General features: G+C 52.5%; 1 protein-coding gene across 3 annotated transcripts in view; it reads right to left on the reverse strand.

Annotated features, from left to right (window-relative positions):
• The window catches only part of CUX1 (cut like homeobox 1), a 365,928-nt gene that overhangs the window by 43,417 nt on the left and 308,371 nt on the right, over positions 1-14,140 (reverse strand). The gene's annotated exons all lie outside the window — the stretch shown is intronic.

Here is a 14,140-nt window from a genome sequence, read left to right on the forward strand (position 1 = left end):
GTTTGAACAAAAGGGATCTGAAGGCTTAAGACAAGGGCATCCTGTTGCGAAACTGCTGTCGTATTAACCATGGGCCATCACGGTCATGACGTCTTCCGGCGGGACCCCGTGATTCCAGAATTCAGAAGTCCCTCGGCTAAATTATAATCTGCATCTTATATTCTGTCCCTAATTTTCAGAACAAAATGAACGGGTAGATTATTTTAAATGAGGGCAGCCCATGACGTGTGGTTAGGAAGGCCCCAGAAGAGGAGACCTAAGGCCTCGGCCGCTGGCCCCAGGGCCCCCCCCCCCCCACCTCCGTGCTGAGTCCTGGGACTCCCTGTGGGTTCTTGCTCTGATCCCAGAGGGCTCCACAGCACCCAGCCTGGAGGGGACCGACAGAAGAGAAGCACTCACTCTGCTCCCTGTCAAACCCCAGGACATGCTTCTGAAGGCCAAGCTCTGTCACACACGCTGGCACCGGGAGAGATGGGGCCAGAGTGGCAGTCGGGTCTCCATGCTCTCCCTTCTGTCCTGGTCCGGGCGCCCAGTAGGGAGCGCCACCCCGTGCCACCCGTGAAACCCAGCCTCCATCGGAGTCCTAGGATGTCTGGAATGAAGGCTTTGGCCATTTCCTAATTACCAAATACACAGAAAGGCTGTGTCCGGGAGGAAAACGCAGAGTGAGATAGCGCTAAGGTCCTATTCGAGGCAAAGTCAGCTGATGGCTTGGTGTCTTGGGACAGGCTCCCTCTCGCCGCCTCCCATCAAGCCTGGCACGTAGCAAGAGCCCATGTGCCACGTGTGAGGGGCCAGGCCAGGTCCTGTCACTTGGGCTGTATGGCCTCAGAGAGATAAGTCTCAGGAAGCAGGCCCCTCATGGGACATCAGAGCACCTGGGTGGCCCCCAAAACACTCGCTGCCTGATTAGACAAAACGTAACATGGACTGAATTTCAATTGGCCATAGAAGTGGAGTGTCCTTTGCTGGACATGTCACATCCAAGATAGCGACCTGGATCAGACGCAGGATAACGACCTATGCTGAACTCAACGAGACGGGAGATGTATTCTGAATACAAGGGATGTTTTGTGTGAATACCTAGAAAAAATCCCAAATGAAACAACTTCAATTCAACCAGTGAACCTGTTCATTATCCTAAACAGGACGAGGGTTCCACCATCACATAAACCTGTGTCCTCAACCCGGAAATTCTGGTTTAAAAAAAACAAACAAACACAAAACAACCCGCTGGTTTGTAAAAGATGTAAAAGAGCTAGACGTAAACAGCGGAAATGATCCGTATCAATCTTGAAGGCAATATGAATCCTACAAATCGGATTTCTTCTCTCTGCTCACCTCCGGGTCATCGTACAACTGGATATAAAACCCAGCAAATGTTATTTTTGTGTCTGAAGCAGCAAAGAAATTGTACTGTAAATTTGCCCCGATCCACCCATGCGAGGGACCGATGTGGCAGACCATCCATCTTGCTCACTGCACACTGTCCAGGACGGCATGAGTCCCCACATGATAAACAGATTCCTTCTCAGGTTTGTGTCCTGTAACCCACAGCAAGGTCAAAAGCATGGCTGCCTGGCTAACAAACCGCATGGTGCCACCGCCTGGTGCTTCCCCTGTTTTGTCTGGTGCCGGCCGAGACCCAGCTCCCGAATCCCCGGACGGCGGCGCGTTTCTTTCTCGCAGGCATTCCCGGCCAGTACTCGTGGGGATTTTTGCCACGCAGAAGCCCTGAGAGAACCGAACAGAGGCACTGGCCGCACGTTACTGGCGTCCCTCTGCGCTCCCAGCCATGGCTGCAGACAAAGGCAAGGCCCTCAAGATCAAACCCCGCCCCCCCCCCCCCGCGCTGGGCCTGGAAATGTACCGGGAAAGTGCCGCTGGGCGGGTTTGCATTGGATCTCCACTCTGTGTCGAAACTGCAACTGACAACTCGGAGCGGAGTGCTCTTTCCGGGGGACGATTCACGGACCGACACGTGCACACACACGCCACTGCGCTCTCGGGTCACGGAAAGCAGATTGGGCCCACGTGTTTGGCTAGGCACGGACAGATGCAATGGCAAATGGCCCCGTGGGAGACGCCACAAATCCTCACGCAGAGAGCATCACGTTGGAAAGGGAGTCATTTCTTTAGAAAGCTGTTTCCAGGAAGCCCTACGCTCCAGCGGCCGGACCGGCACCACAGCGGCTAATTAACCAGAACCAAGCCCATTTTGGTGGGAGCACCACAGAGACAGGCTCTAGAGCCCCTGGCAAGGTGGCCTGGCCTCTGGGTGCAGGAAGGACAGGTGGTTGCCTGTCCTTGATCATCTTGACAGAATAAGAAACGTTGTCAACAGAAGAGGATAGTACTTTTTTTTGTTTGTTTTCCCCCAAATCACCAAATGGAGGCCTCTGACTAAAACAATACTTTTTTTTTTTGAGAGAGAGAGAGAGAGACAGAGCACGAGCAGGGGAGGGGCAAAGAGAGAGGGAGATACAGAATCCGAAGCAGCTCCGGGCTCTAGGCTGTCAGCACAGGGCCCGAATCGGGGCTCGAGCCCACAAACCAGGAGATCATGACCTGAGCCGAAGTCGGACGCTTCACCGACTGAGACACCCAGGCGCCCCTAAACCAATACTTTCTTGAAGGAATAAGGTTTTCTTCCACTCCACGTAATTACAAGTAATTCAGAAAACAAAAAAAGGAGGAGTCCTGGGCTTGGCATTAAGATACAAACTTGGGGGTAGGGCTACCTCTGTTAGCCAGCTGTTTTAACATGAGTGGGATTCTCAACTTCTTGGAACATCCTGGTTTCCTCATCTGGAAAATGCAGACAGCGTTGTAGTGAGGAATGAACCTGGCACATGGTTGGTGCTAAGAAACAAAACCCAAGTTGGATGTTTTGGTTTTTTTTTTTTTTTTCTTTTCAAAGCAGTTATTAGGGGCATCGATCGGGCTGGCTCCTTTGGAAAAGCACGTGACTCTTCATCTTGGAATTTTGAGTTCAAGCCCCACACTGGGTATAGAGATTACTTAGAAATAAAAGCTTTAGGGAAAAAAAAAACAAAAGCAGTTATTAAATTGTATTGAAATACATTTGTTTATATAAAGGGAACCTACATTCAGTATAAATCTCCTCCTGATTACTGCTGTTTCTTCCACAGTTCCTGGTGGATACCATGGAGATAACATTCTGGCAGAGGTAAGACTGTAGGGGCATAAAGCAGATCAGGGTGGTGGGCAGGACTAGACTACAAAGGGGTCCCAGGGAATTCTGGGGGGGTGGGGTGGGGATGATGGGATTCTTCTGTGTCTTGATTGCCAGAACTCACGGGACACTTCCATGAGCCAAGAGTGAATTCTGCTGTATGTAAATTACACTTTGGCACCAAGTTGCTGAGGACAAAGTTCTGGAAAGAATGAGATGTCATTCCCTTCATTCTTTCACCCGCTCCATAATCTGCTGAGTCAGGCCACTGGGCATATGGTGGTCACCTGGTCAGAGGTGGTCCTGCCCCCTTGGGGCTCATGCCTAGTGGGGAGACGGCCATTTGACAGAAGTACCTAAAGGGCAGTGGGGGTTCTGAGGTAGGACAGGGGGCAGTGGGCAGGCAGGGGACACTGATGTGGCATGAGGATCAGAGAGGTCCCCCGGGAGGGGGATGCCTCAGGTGCGCTTCAGGCACGAGCAGGAGTTAGCCAGGTGAGTCGCGAGAGGCAGGAGTGGCAAGGGAGGTGTAGACTACTCCGGACATCTGGTGGGCTGAGGCACGAGTGAAATGTCGTGTGGCAAGAATATGAAGCAAAGAGAGGCCCCCTGAGGCTGGCCGGTGCAGGGGTTTTGAACGGGCCCCGATGTCTGCTGTGACCCTCACGCACTTGGGAGCCAGGGCAAGGTCTGTTAGAAAGTGGGCCTACCCTTCACCCCAGCGGTGCTTCTCTTCTGGGGACTCAGAGCGGCCACCAGGATGTGTATTGAGGCCTCATGTGGAAGAACACAAGACTGGGAACAGGGTCCGTCGCTGGGAGACCGGGTCTGCAGATTGCGGCATGTTGATACAACATACTGCGTGCTATGTAAGCAGCGGCGAGGACGTCAGGGCTGGGGCCACACATACCGGCACCCGGAGTATGCCGGGGGAGCCCACACAGCAAGGGATAGAATGAAACGGAGCGTAACGTTTGCGTACGTTGAGGGCCCATACGTACTTTACGTTTTGCATGGCTACGTAGATACGTAGAGGCGAGGATTTAAAATCATGCATGGAAACTGGGGCGCTTGGGTGGCTCACCCGGTTGAGCGTCCGACTTCAGCTCAGGGTCATGATCTCACTGCTTGTAGGTTCGAGTCCCGCGTCAGGCTCTGTGCTGACAGCTCAGAGCCCGCTTCAGATTCTGTATCTCCCTCTCTCTCTCTGCCCCCCCCCCCGAGCATGCTCTGTCTCTGCCTCTCAAAGATGAATAAACATTAAAAAAATTTAAGGAATAAAATAAATAAAATCATGCATAGGAACGATAAACAGCAAATCCAGGAGGGGTGGCCTTCAAGGACCAATGAGATTAGGGAGAGGGATTCAACTCTATCTTTGAGGTTTTGTTTCTCTTACAAATAAAGGATTGGATGGTGGCAAAATGGTAAGGGTAAAGTTGGGTGTTGGAACATGGGTGCTTACTGCGTTATTCTGGGATTTTAAATATCACAGGCCTAATGTCAAAAAATAAGAAACCAATTCAGCTCCCTATTGCTTCAGAGGGGGAGAATGAACTTGCGAGCAGTGAGGCTGGGGCCTGGGGCCTTGTGGAGGCTGCAGTGCTGTAGGGGGAGAGCGGGTGCTGGCCCGCAAAGCAGACAGGCAGTGGGGTGGGGAGAAATATCTAGGTCCAAGACAGATGGAGGGGCTGATATGGGGAGTGGATGGAGGAAGAGGGAAGAAACAGGGGTGCTTTCCACGGTGGGGTCTGGGTACCTGGACAGAGTGCTATTCACTCTGGTGAGTGCCTTAACAGCAGGAGCCTTAACAGCAGGAGTACCTTGGGGTGGGGTGGGGTGGGGTGGGAGTGAGACCATATTAAGAAGGCTTATGTTACCATCATTTGTAAGAGCAGCTACCACTGAAGCTAACATCATTTCTCATGCACTCCCTGTGTGCCAGGCTCTGGGCTAAGGCTCACGAGAATGACCGACTGCACTCCTCGAAAGGACCAGAAGGGACATCCATGTTCCTCTTTTCACAGATATAAGACGTCACGTTCAGCGACACAGCTGGGAACCAGTCTGTATTCATAATAGGCCACCTATATCGTGGGGCCATGCCTGCACCCGCGTGTCCTTTCGTGGCAGAAGAACCGGGCCTGCCTTCCAGGACACAGTTGCTCTGCGATCCGTGTCAACATGCGCGAGTCTCAGAAACATGGCGGTCAGGGCCAAAAAGCCAACCCACTACCGGGGTGAGGGAAGGGAACCAAAATGTAATTAGCAGCGAGAGAAGGGCGTTTACACCCGGCTGCATCAAATTCTCCTGATGGCCCCGCGATGGGAATATAAATCCTGCAACTCCAGGTAGGGAAACTGAGGCTCAGACCGGCAACATGAGTTGTCCAGACCACGTTGGATGGAGAAGGATCCGAACCAGATTGAGAGTAGAAACTCTCCACATTTCCACTGTCCTTTGTCTGGCAATTACGGAAGTATAAGCATAGGCATGCTTTCATTCATTCATTCATTTGCTCGCTCGCTCGCTCGCTCAAGCATTCTGAAAGCACCCACTCTGTGTCATGCACTCTGCTGGCACTGGGGATAAGTGAGAATCAGACACCCATCTTGCTTTCAAGGCATCTATAGCCAGGAGGGCGGGGACAATCGGAAATGGGTCGTCTGCATATTTGAAAAGCCCAGCCACAGAGTTCACGTATCCAATTTTGACAGCAATAGTAAGGTGTTACATTAAAAAGTGATCCATGTGGATTAGGGTTTTTTTTTTTTTTTTTCTTTTTTGCAAGGCTTCGAATCTTACACAAGAGTAGCTTGTAAGATTACAAGAAAGATACAGAAAGCAGAGACAGTGACGCGAGCCCCTATGAAACACATGAGGCATTCAGGAACTATAAAAGGATTATGAAAAATATTATATTCCAAAAACAGCAGGCAAACAACAGCTGCCTTAAGTTTCCCATACAAGCCAACTGAAAATCCTCGCCTGCCATGATTTCCAGAGACAAATCTCTCTGCAGTTTATCCGATCCACTGTTTAAATTTCCATACCAGCCCTCTATCTGCAGTAATAATAACCCAAATTCCATTTAGTGTTCATTTGAGCAGTCAGGATAAAGTCGTTTCTTATTATCTCCCCACTGTGTAAAAAACAGCTTGAAGGTAGGAAGTCAGCAAGCATTTTCACCAAAAAGTAATTATTGTAAGTGACATTTTTACTGCTGGCATGCCATAAGGCGAACTGTGCATTCAGAAGGACAAGTTGCTGAAACAAAATGACAGGGTACTCTGTGACATTCTGACAAGAACCCAAACATTATTTAACTGGTGGCCGGTCTGATGCACTACTTTTCATTATGTCCATAGTTTAGGCTTTGAGCCCCTGCCAAGCCAGGAGATTCCAAGTGACTACAAAGACAGACAAGTATGGAAAGATGGGAGAGCGGAGGGAGAAGATGGGGGGGGGGAGTGGTTGGCCAAACGGAGCCAGGGTGCAGCGTGGTTGTGGTCCGGCACGTGGAAATGTGAGCAAGAGGGAGTCAAGGAGAAGATACAAGGGGGGTGTGGGGGAGAGGCAGAGAGTGGAAGCCGGGGGGGGGGGGACAGCAGCCTCGGCAGCTGCGGCCGCACAGTGGGGCGAGGACGTGCAGAAGGTTCTGGAGTGCCCGGTGCCGGCACCCTGGGTCCAGCGGGAGCTCTGGTGGCCTGGAAGGACCCTGCCCGGCTGCAGGCCCTCCTGGCTGACGGCGCCGACAGTCTCCAAGGCCACAATAGCGTGACCACTGGTCTGCAACACTTCTCAGTGGAGTTCGGATGTGGGTTGTGTGACGGAGCCACTGCACCCGAGACGAAGCGTGGGGACTCCTCACTTTCCTCCAAGGGACGCACCACCCCTCTGAACAGCAAGGCTCATTTGCCCTCCTGTGTTTAGCCAGAAATCGACCAGGCCTGCACCACACCTCTTAGGATGTCCCCAACGCCACGCCCTGTCCCAGCGGCAGGGGGCGGCGTAGACGGGCTCCTCAGCCCCGATCCCTGCCTCGGGGGCTCACAGCAGACGCTCGTGGCCCCTCAGGACTACCGCCGACTTCTCCGGGCCAGCAGAAAACGTGGAGTTGTTTGTTTTTGAGTATGAGCAGCCTTTTGATGGATTAGCACGGGCTTGAAACCAAATACATGGATACTTGAATAGATGACAGAGCTTTCCGCACGCGTCCTACCACGTCCCTGGACATTTTCTACCGAGAAAGAACCGGAAGTAATCTAACCACATGCTAACCACATCCATGCTACAAAACAGCCTTCCTTCTGAGGGCCGAGGCCTGCGTCTGATACCCCAGGGGAGTAAGTTACCCATTCCCGAGGGTCTCCCCCACCCACAGGAAGGTCCATTCCCAAACAGGTGGTGGCATCGAGCATCAGCACACAGTGTCCCCTCCTTGGGCTGGCAACACGCTTCGGCTCCAAGCCAACCTTGCCTTATATCGCTGAAACTCCCAGCAAACCTGCCAAATCATTTGTTTTTTTCCAATGGCAGAAAGGAGTAACCGGAGGAAGGTTTGGGGCAGGAACCCCTGGGGAGGACCCAGGAAAGGAAAGTGTCTCCGTCGGTCCTGGTTTCTTCTGGAATAGGGAACATTGGTGCTTTCTCTCCCACAAACCCGGATCCTACTGGGTCGCGCTGGCCAGGATAGAAGCGAGGGTGGGAAAAGACAGCAGCCCCAGCACGCGGCGGGTACTGAGCTGCGTGTGTGAACACAACATTTCTAATGCCTGCCTAAGGAACTCTTACAGTGACATTAAAGCCCACATCCTTTACTTGTTAACTGAGAAAACTAAAACAACTAAAATAAAATAAAAGCAAGGTTATTTAACTTGAGCCATGTAGAGCTTACCTCCCCAAACTTGACTTCTAGGCCACTTGAAGAGAGGGCCTGGGCTTTCCATTCAATGAGGGGGCCCTCTAAGTGCCAGGCAGGGCGCTAGGGGACGGGGGCACGGTCGTGAGCCAGGAAGACTTCATTAAGCAAGTCACGGTCACAAAGACCCTGAGACGAGGGCGGGACGGGGACGCTTGGGGGCACCGTGACCCCGAAACTGAGGCTGGGTGGGTGTGGAGGAGAGGCCGCGGTATGCCAAGGCCTGGGTGGAGAAGAGATGGGGGCCGGGTCACACACTAAGAAGGTGGGACCCTAGGGAAGGGCATGAAGCAGGGAAGGGAGTGTCCCAGCCGGAAGTGCCATCTGGGACGATGGCTCTGAGGCTTGGGCCAGGGTGGGGACTGAGGGAACGGAAAGAAAAAAATTCTGCGAGACACTTAGGAAACAGAAACTGTGTGTGTGTGTGCACGTGTGCATCTGTGCGCACACACACGAGTGTGTGTCTGGGAGGGTGCGTAAGAGGGAGAGAAGGACCGAGAAGGGCTGCCAAGGTTTGGCTCAGATGACCAGGGTTACAGGCTTGCTGTTCACCGAAAGGAGCAGTCCTGGGGAGACAAGGCTGAGTTCAAGGTTGGGCGCATTTCACTGGAGGTGGCCCTGAGTTCTTGGGTCTGGTGGTGGCGGTCCACCTGCGGTGGGAGGAGTTGGGAGGCAGACGGTCGCTGCACACGCGGGTGCGGGAGATGCTGGCCTCTGTGACCGCTGCCTCGCGGTCACCCAGAGACCTGCGGATGATCGGCTCCTCCCGTCCGACACAGTCCTGTGCCTGCCTCATTCTCCAGACTGTTTTTCACTCTCTTTTCTCCCCACACTGGGGAAGCACACGGGGGAGAGACGTTCTCAGCAACCCTGGGCTGACCCAGCTGTGGCAGAGCCAGGGCGGGCTCGGCGGAAAATTCGGGGCACCTGTCCGCCCTCTCCCAGGGATCCTCGTATTTGTGGTGCACGTTGTACAAGCTCTTGAGGAAACACGCACATCAAAAGCAGAGTCTGGGAATTCAGTTCAAAATTAAAAACCCTTCTTGAATCACGATTCGCCTTTTGCAGTGAACTGGGTCTGGCGAAAGTTTGCACTGGGCGACACAGTTGGCCCTGCTTGGGAGCTCGGTGATCTCCCGGCTTCCAGCTTTTCTGCAGATCTATACTGATTTAGAAATAATGCTTTCAAATTACCTTCAATAACCTTATTACCGAACCAGCTGTGTGTATGAACACTTATCAATGCGTCCCTGTGCATTAAGAGAAAATGTATGTCATACAAACAGTCTAAATATATATTACTGAGATGGGAAAAAACAAACCCTCTAGTTAAATTGCTTTGCTGTAATCAAAGATTAATCACTCTGAGCGCGTGTGAGTGTGTGTGCCCGCGTCCTCGCTTCTTCTCCAGGGTTCTGTTTCTGGCTTTGGGCAAACCTGTCCATCCTTCACCGATATTCATATTCTCCGGCAGACCGGTCACACCGCTGTTCCGAGGGTGGAATTAGTTTTCCCGGATTTCTGAGAGTTGGAGGTGGTTTTGGATATTGGTTTATTGCTGCGGCTTCTAGGCCTGCAGCTCAGAAACCCTCCTTTCCCCAGGCACATGGTGGACAGCAGGCTTCGAAGCGTCCATATGTGCAGAGGCGCTAAGCGCCTGCCCCGAGAGCAGCCTGTCCCTGCTCAGTAACACTGCCAGGCAGCCTGGCATGTGGGTAATGATGTTTGGGCTGTGACGGAATGTTCCTCAGAGGATCCAGGGCCGATGGCAGGCGCCAAATGTGACGGTGTGGTGGGCCGGGACCCGGCTTTCCAACAGCACGCAGGTGGGTGAATGGGTCTGGCCCCACACGGGCACCAGGCCGTGCCGAGCAGAACCAGTAACGTCTCGTCGTACACGACGGTATTAGAAAAGCTATTAAGGTACGTTATTTTACACATCCTCCTAATCTCTCCATACTGCTTTACTTAATTTGTGATGAAATTGTTGAGAAAGGGTACTTAATGTAGGACAGTCAGTAAAAGTAATTTATCATCTTCCCGCTTCGGTGCTCACGTTATCAGCGAACTCATTTTCTGCATGCATCATGCAATCAGCCTATTATTTGCATATTAATCAGGCAGTGGACCATGAAAGAACTGTATCCCAGCCAAACGCCGCACTATCTCAGGAGAAACACTCCGTAATTATCATACATCAGTGTTATGATGTGGTAATTGATTATAACATCTTTCTGCTGCCCCTGGGGAGCCCCTCTGCTCACCCAGCTCCAGGCACTCTGGACAGATTGTTCTTTTCCTCCCCAAAACCGAGTCACCGCTGCTGTTTTCGCCGACTGCTATTTCCGTGGAGTATCGATTCTCCCTTTCAATTTTGGGAGGTATTTAAACCACGTGGAACGCAACTGACCGTAACTCATGGACGAGCAGGTCTAGCCAAGAGGAAGGCACGTCCCTCTGGACTCCGTGTTCTCTCTGTCTCTTTCTCCTCCCTCAGCTTTTGGCTTTGGAGGTGCTGCTGAAGCTTCCAAGAAAGTTTCCTTATCAGACAAAATGCCCCAACTTCAGTCCCTCCTTGTTGCAAAGTTGGTACAAAGGCAGTTCGGCTGCTTTATTTAAGTGCCAAATGACAGACTAATTTTGGTCCTCTCATAAAGGACAAACCCAACATCTGCCAATTCAGACTCAGACTATATTTGGGAATCCAGTTCCAAAGGGAAGAGCAAAACACAAAATCAAGATGAAGCTGGTGATGGAGCCTCCTGGTTCGCTCTGTATCCGAGCCCCCCCTCCTCACTTCTCGTGCAGACCCTGAGCGTGGCCCAGGGGCCAGTCGTAAGGGGCTGGGGCTCGGGTCCCTGGCTGGCTCAGGGCTCCCAGCAGGGAGAGGGCCAGACAGCTGAAGGGCAGGGCTATCCTTCAGGAAGGGAAAGGGCCCTGCACCACTGTGTGTATTTTCCGTGCATGTAGACGGGAAGGGTTTCAAAGCAGCACCGACCTGTATCCCCGGCTGGATGGATTATATATGTTCCATTGCAAACTGCATAAAGTCGGGTCCGGCTCTGCCACTGATTTGTCGCTGGCTTCTCTCCTCTTCTCCTGCCCAACTCCTGGCTGAAATACAAGGGACGCGTCCCGGGGTAATGGAGGGATCTGCTTTTCCTATTGTTTCTTTAGTCTTGGATCTGCTTTTCTGTATTTATTCAAATTTATAATTTGGATCCAGTTTTGTTTCTGGTTTTGAAATGCGGCCTTGGCTTCTCTCTGAGCATGTCGTTCCAGGCACCAACACTTTACCCACTGGGGGGGCACAGAGCCCTCGGGGCTGAGCGACAGCTCGCCTGGGCCCAGTTCCATGGCAGTAGGGCCGCTGGCCTCAGGACCACGGTCGCTTTTTCCGTCTTCTTGACTGAGGGCAAATCACCGCTCATCTCTGAGCCTTGGTTTTCTCCATCCGTAAGATGGGGGAAATCACTTCCCCTTACTGATGGAGGATTAAAGGTATCAGCTCTGTGCAGGGCACATAAAAGATACAAATACGCGAGTTTTCTCCTTTCAGGCCTGAAAATCACCTGAGGATAGATACGCATGTCAGCTCCTTCGTCTTTCCCTGGAACCAAACCACTGAAAGCCCAAGTCCTCATTTGCTCCTACGACCTACTTTTGCTCCTTGCGCCGAATGCCCAACGTACTGTAAATTCTGATTTCCGAAGAAAGCCTAAAGGGGCGAGAAGGGAGACGTGTCCAGAGGCCCGTGACGAGGCTCCGCACGGGCTTTCTCTCAAAGGCGATTTGGGCGGTGCCCGCACGGAGGTCCAGGCAGAGTAACCAAGGGAACCTGAGTGGGACGGCACGGCTCACCCGTGCCGACGGTCGGTCACCCCTATATCCCGGCAGGGTGGCCGGGTTCCACGCCGCTCGGCCCCAGATGGCATGAGTGATAGAACCTGCAGCCTTTACTCTGGAAGCTCAGGATTTGGGGTCAACTTTACAGGATGGTAGACGGGCAGGCAGCTTCCAAAGACCGATGGCAGTTCCGAGGAGCCGGGAGTCTGGAGAGCTGCCCGCGGCTTCCCCTGCAGCAGACCCTGGCTGCCGGCTTCCACCCGGTGATGTTCGCGCCTGACGAGCTCCACCCCAGGAGCGAGCGGCTGGACTGCTTTCCTGTTTGAAAGCGGGAGGCCTGACGTTCTGTGTGTGCACATATATCATTCACGTATACGCGGGGCAGCATGTAACGGAAGTGTAGCAGCAGAAGTAAATGTTCCAGCGGCGGCCCCTGTTCTTTTTATTTCCTTTTAAACAGAGTTTGAATCTTTTTTAAGTTTATATATTTTGAGAGTGAGAGAGAGAGAGGGAGAGGGAGACAGCATGAGTGGGGGAGGGGCAGAGAGAGAGAGAGAGAGAGAGAGAGAGAGAGAGAGAGAGAGAATATCCCAAGCAGGCTCCACACTGTGGGTGCAGAGCCCAATGCGGGGCTTGAACTCGCGAACCGTGAGATCGTGGTCCGAGCCAGTATCAAAAGTCGGTCGCTGAACCGAATGAGCCACCCAGGTGCCCCCAGAGGGCCCGGTTCTGAAAGGCTTTTGTACACAAAGTCATTTAAAGCTCCCAACAGCCTGGGAGACAGGTCCTGTATTTGCCCCATTTTACAGAAGAAGAATCTGAGACAGAGAAGTCGGGGCACTTGCCCAAGGCCGCACCGTCGCTCGGCGGCAGAGGCCGGACGAGCCCTCGGCAGTCGGCTGAGCCCGCTGCGCACACGGCCGCTGACACGCACTCAAGGCTGGTCACTGCAGGGCAGTTGCTTACGTTTTGCTGTTGAAATCAATGGAAATATTTCTCACCAGTGACTGGTTAAATAAGATACCGTATATCCAGATATGGGACTTCCCTATAGCTGTAAAAAGAGGAGAAGATTCTTTGCGTACTGGGCTAAGAAGTACCTGCGACATATTGCTGCTTGAGGAGAGTAAGACACGGCACCTGGATGCCTGCAGGCTTCCTTCTGTGCAGAACAGTATCTAGTTACAGGGACCGTCTGCAGGAAACGGGATAGACAGTCTCCGGGGAGGGCGGCTGGAAGACGGGGGTTTTGGGAGGGTGGGCAACTCATTATTTTTCTCAATTAAACGTTTACTTATTTTTTTTGAAACATTTTGTTTTTAAATTCTTTTTAACGTTCATCTATCTTTGAGAGACAGAGAGAGAGCACGAGCACGGGAGGAGCAGAGAGAGAGGCAGACACGGAATCCCAAGCAGGCTCCAGGCTCCGAGCTGTCAGCACAGAACCCAACACGGGGCTCGAACCCATGAACCACGAGATCATGACCTGAGCCAAAGTCCGACGCTCAACCAACTGAGCCACCCAGGTGCCCCAATGTTTACTTATTTTTCAGACAGAGTGTGTGTGAGCACAGGAGAAACAGAGAGCGTGACGTGGGGCCTGAACTCAAGAACCATGAGGGCACGACAAGAGCCGAGGTCAGACGCTTCACCAGCGGAGATCCACTCATTTTTAAAAAAGGGGTGTAAACTCTTTGAAAGCTTGCATTTTATAATCATGGTGTACACTTCATTTATTCAAGAAAACCCCACAAATCATAATTTTTAACCAAGTCAAATCTCTTACCCTGAGTTGCTCTCTCTCTGTCTCTTTTTTGGAGAGGTAATGGTGGCAAATCCCACTCTAGGAACAGAGACTTTGGGGGCTGATTTACAAAGGAGCAGTCTTTCCCAGGAACGGTGAGGCTGACGTCTGCTGCCTGAGAGCGAACCCCATGCGGGGCCTGCAGGTACAGTGTGCTCCGGGTGAAGGCAGGCGGGCCGGGCCTCCACCCTCCCCCTGCCCTCCTACATTAACATTGCAGTGGGGGCTGCTTCCGGGTCACATGGCCAGACCCCCGTGGTGAATTCCCACAAAGCGGCGAGTGCACATGCACTAGGGGGAGGTGACAACAAGTCCCATTTCGAGGGGGCTCAAGAGAGGGCCCCCTCCTGTCCTGTGGCATGGCCGAGGCCC

This window comes from Panthera uncia, chromosome E3 (assembly GCF_023721935.1).
Source record: "Panthera uncia isolate 11264 chromosome E3, Puncia_PCG_1.0, whole genome shotgun sequence".
Lineage (NCBI taxonomy): Eukaryota > Metazoa > Chordata > Mammalia > Carnivora > Felidae > Panthera > Panthera uncia.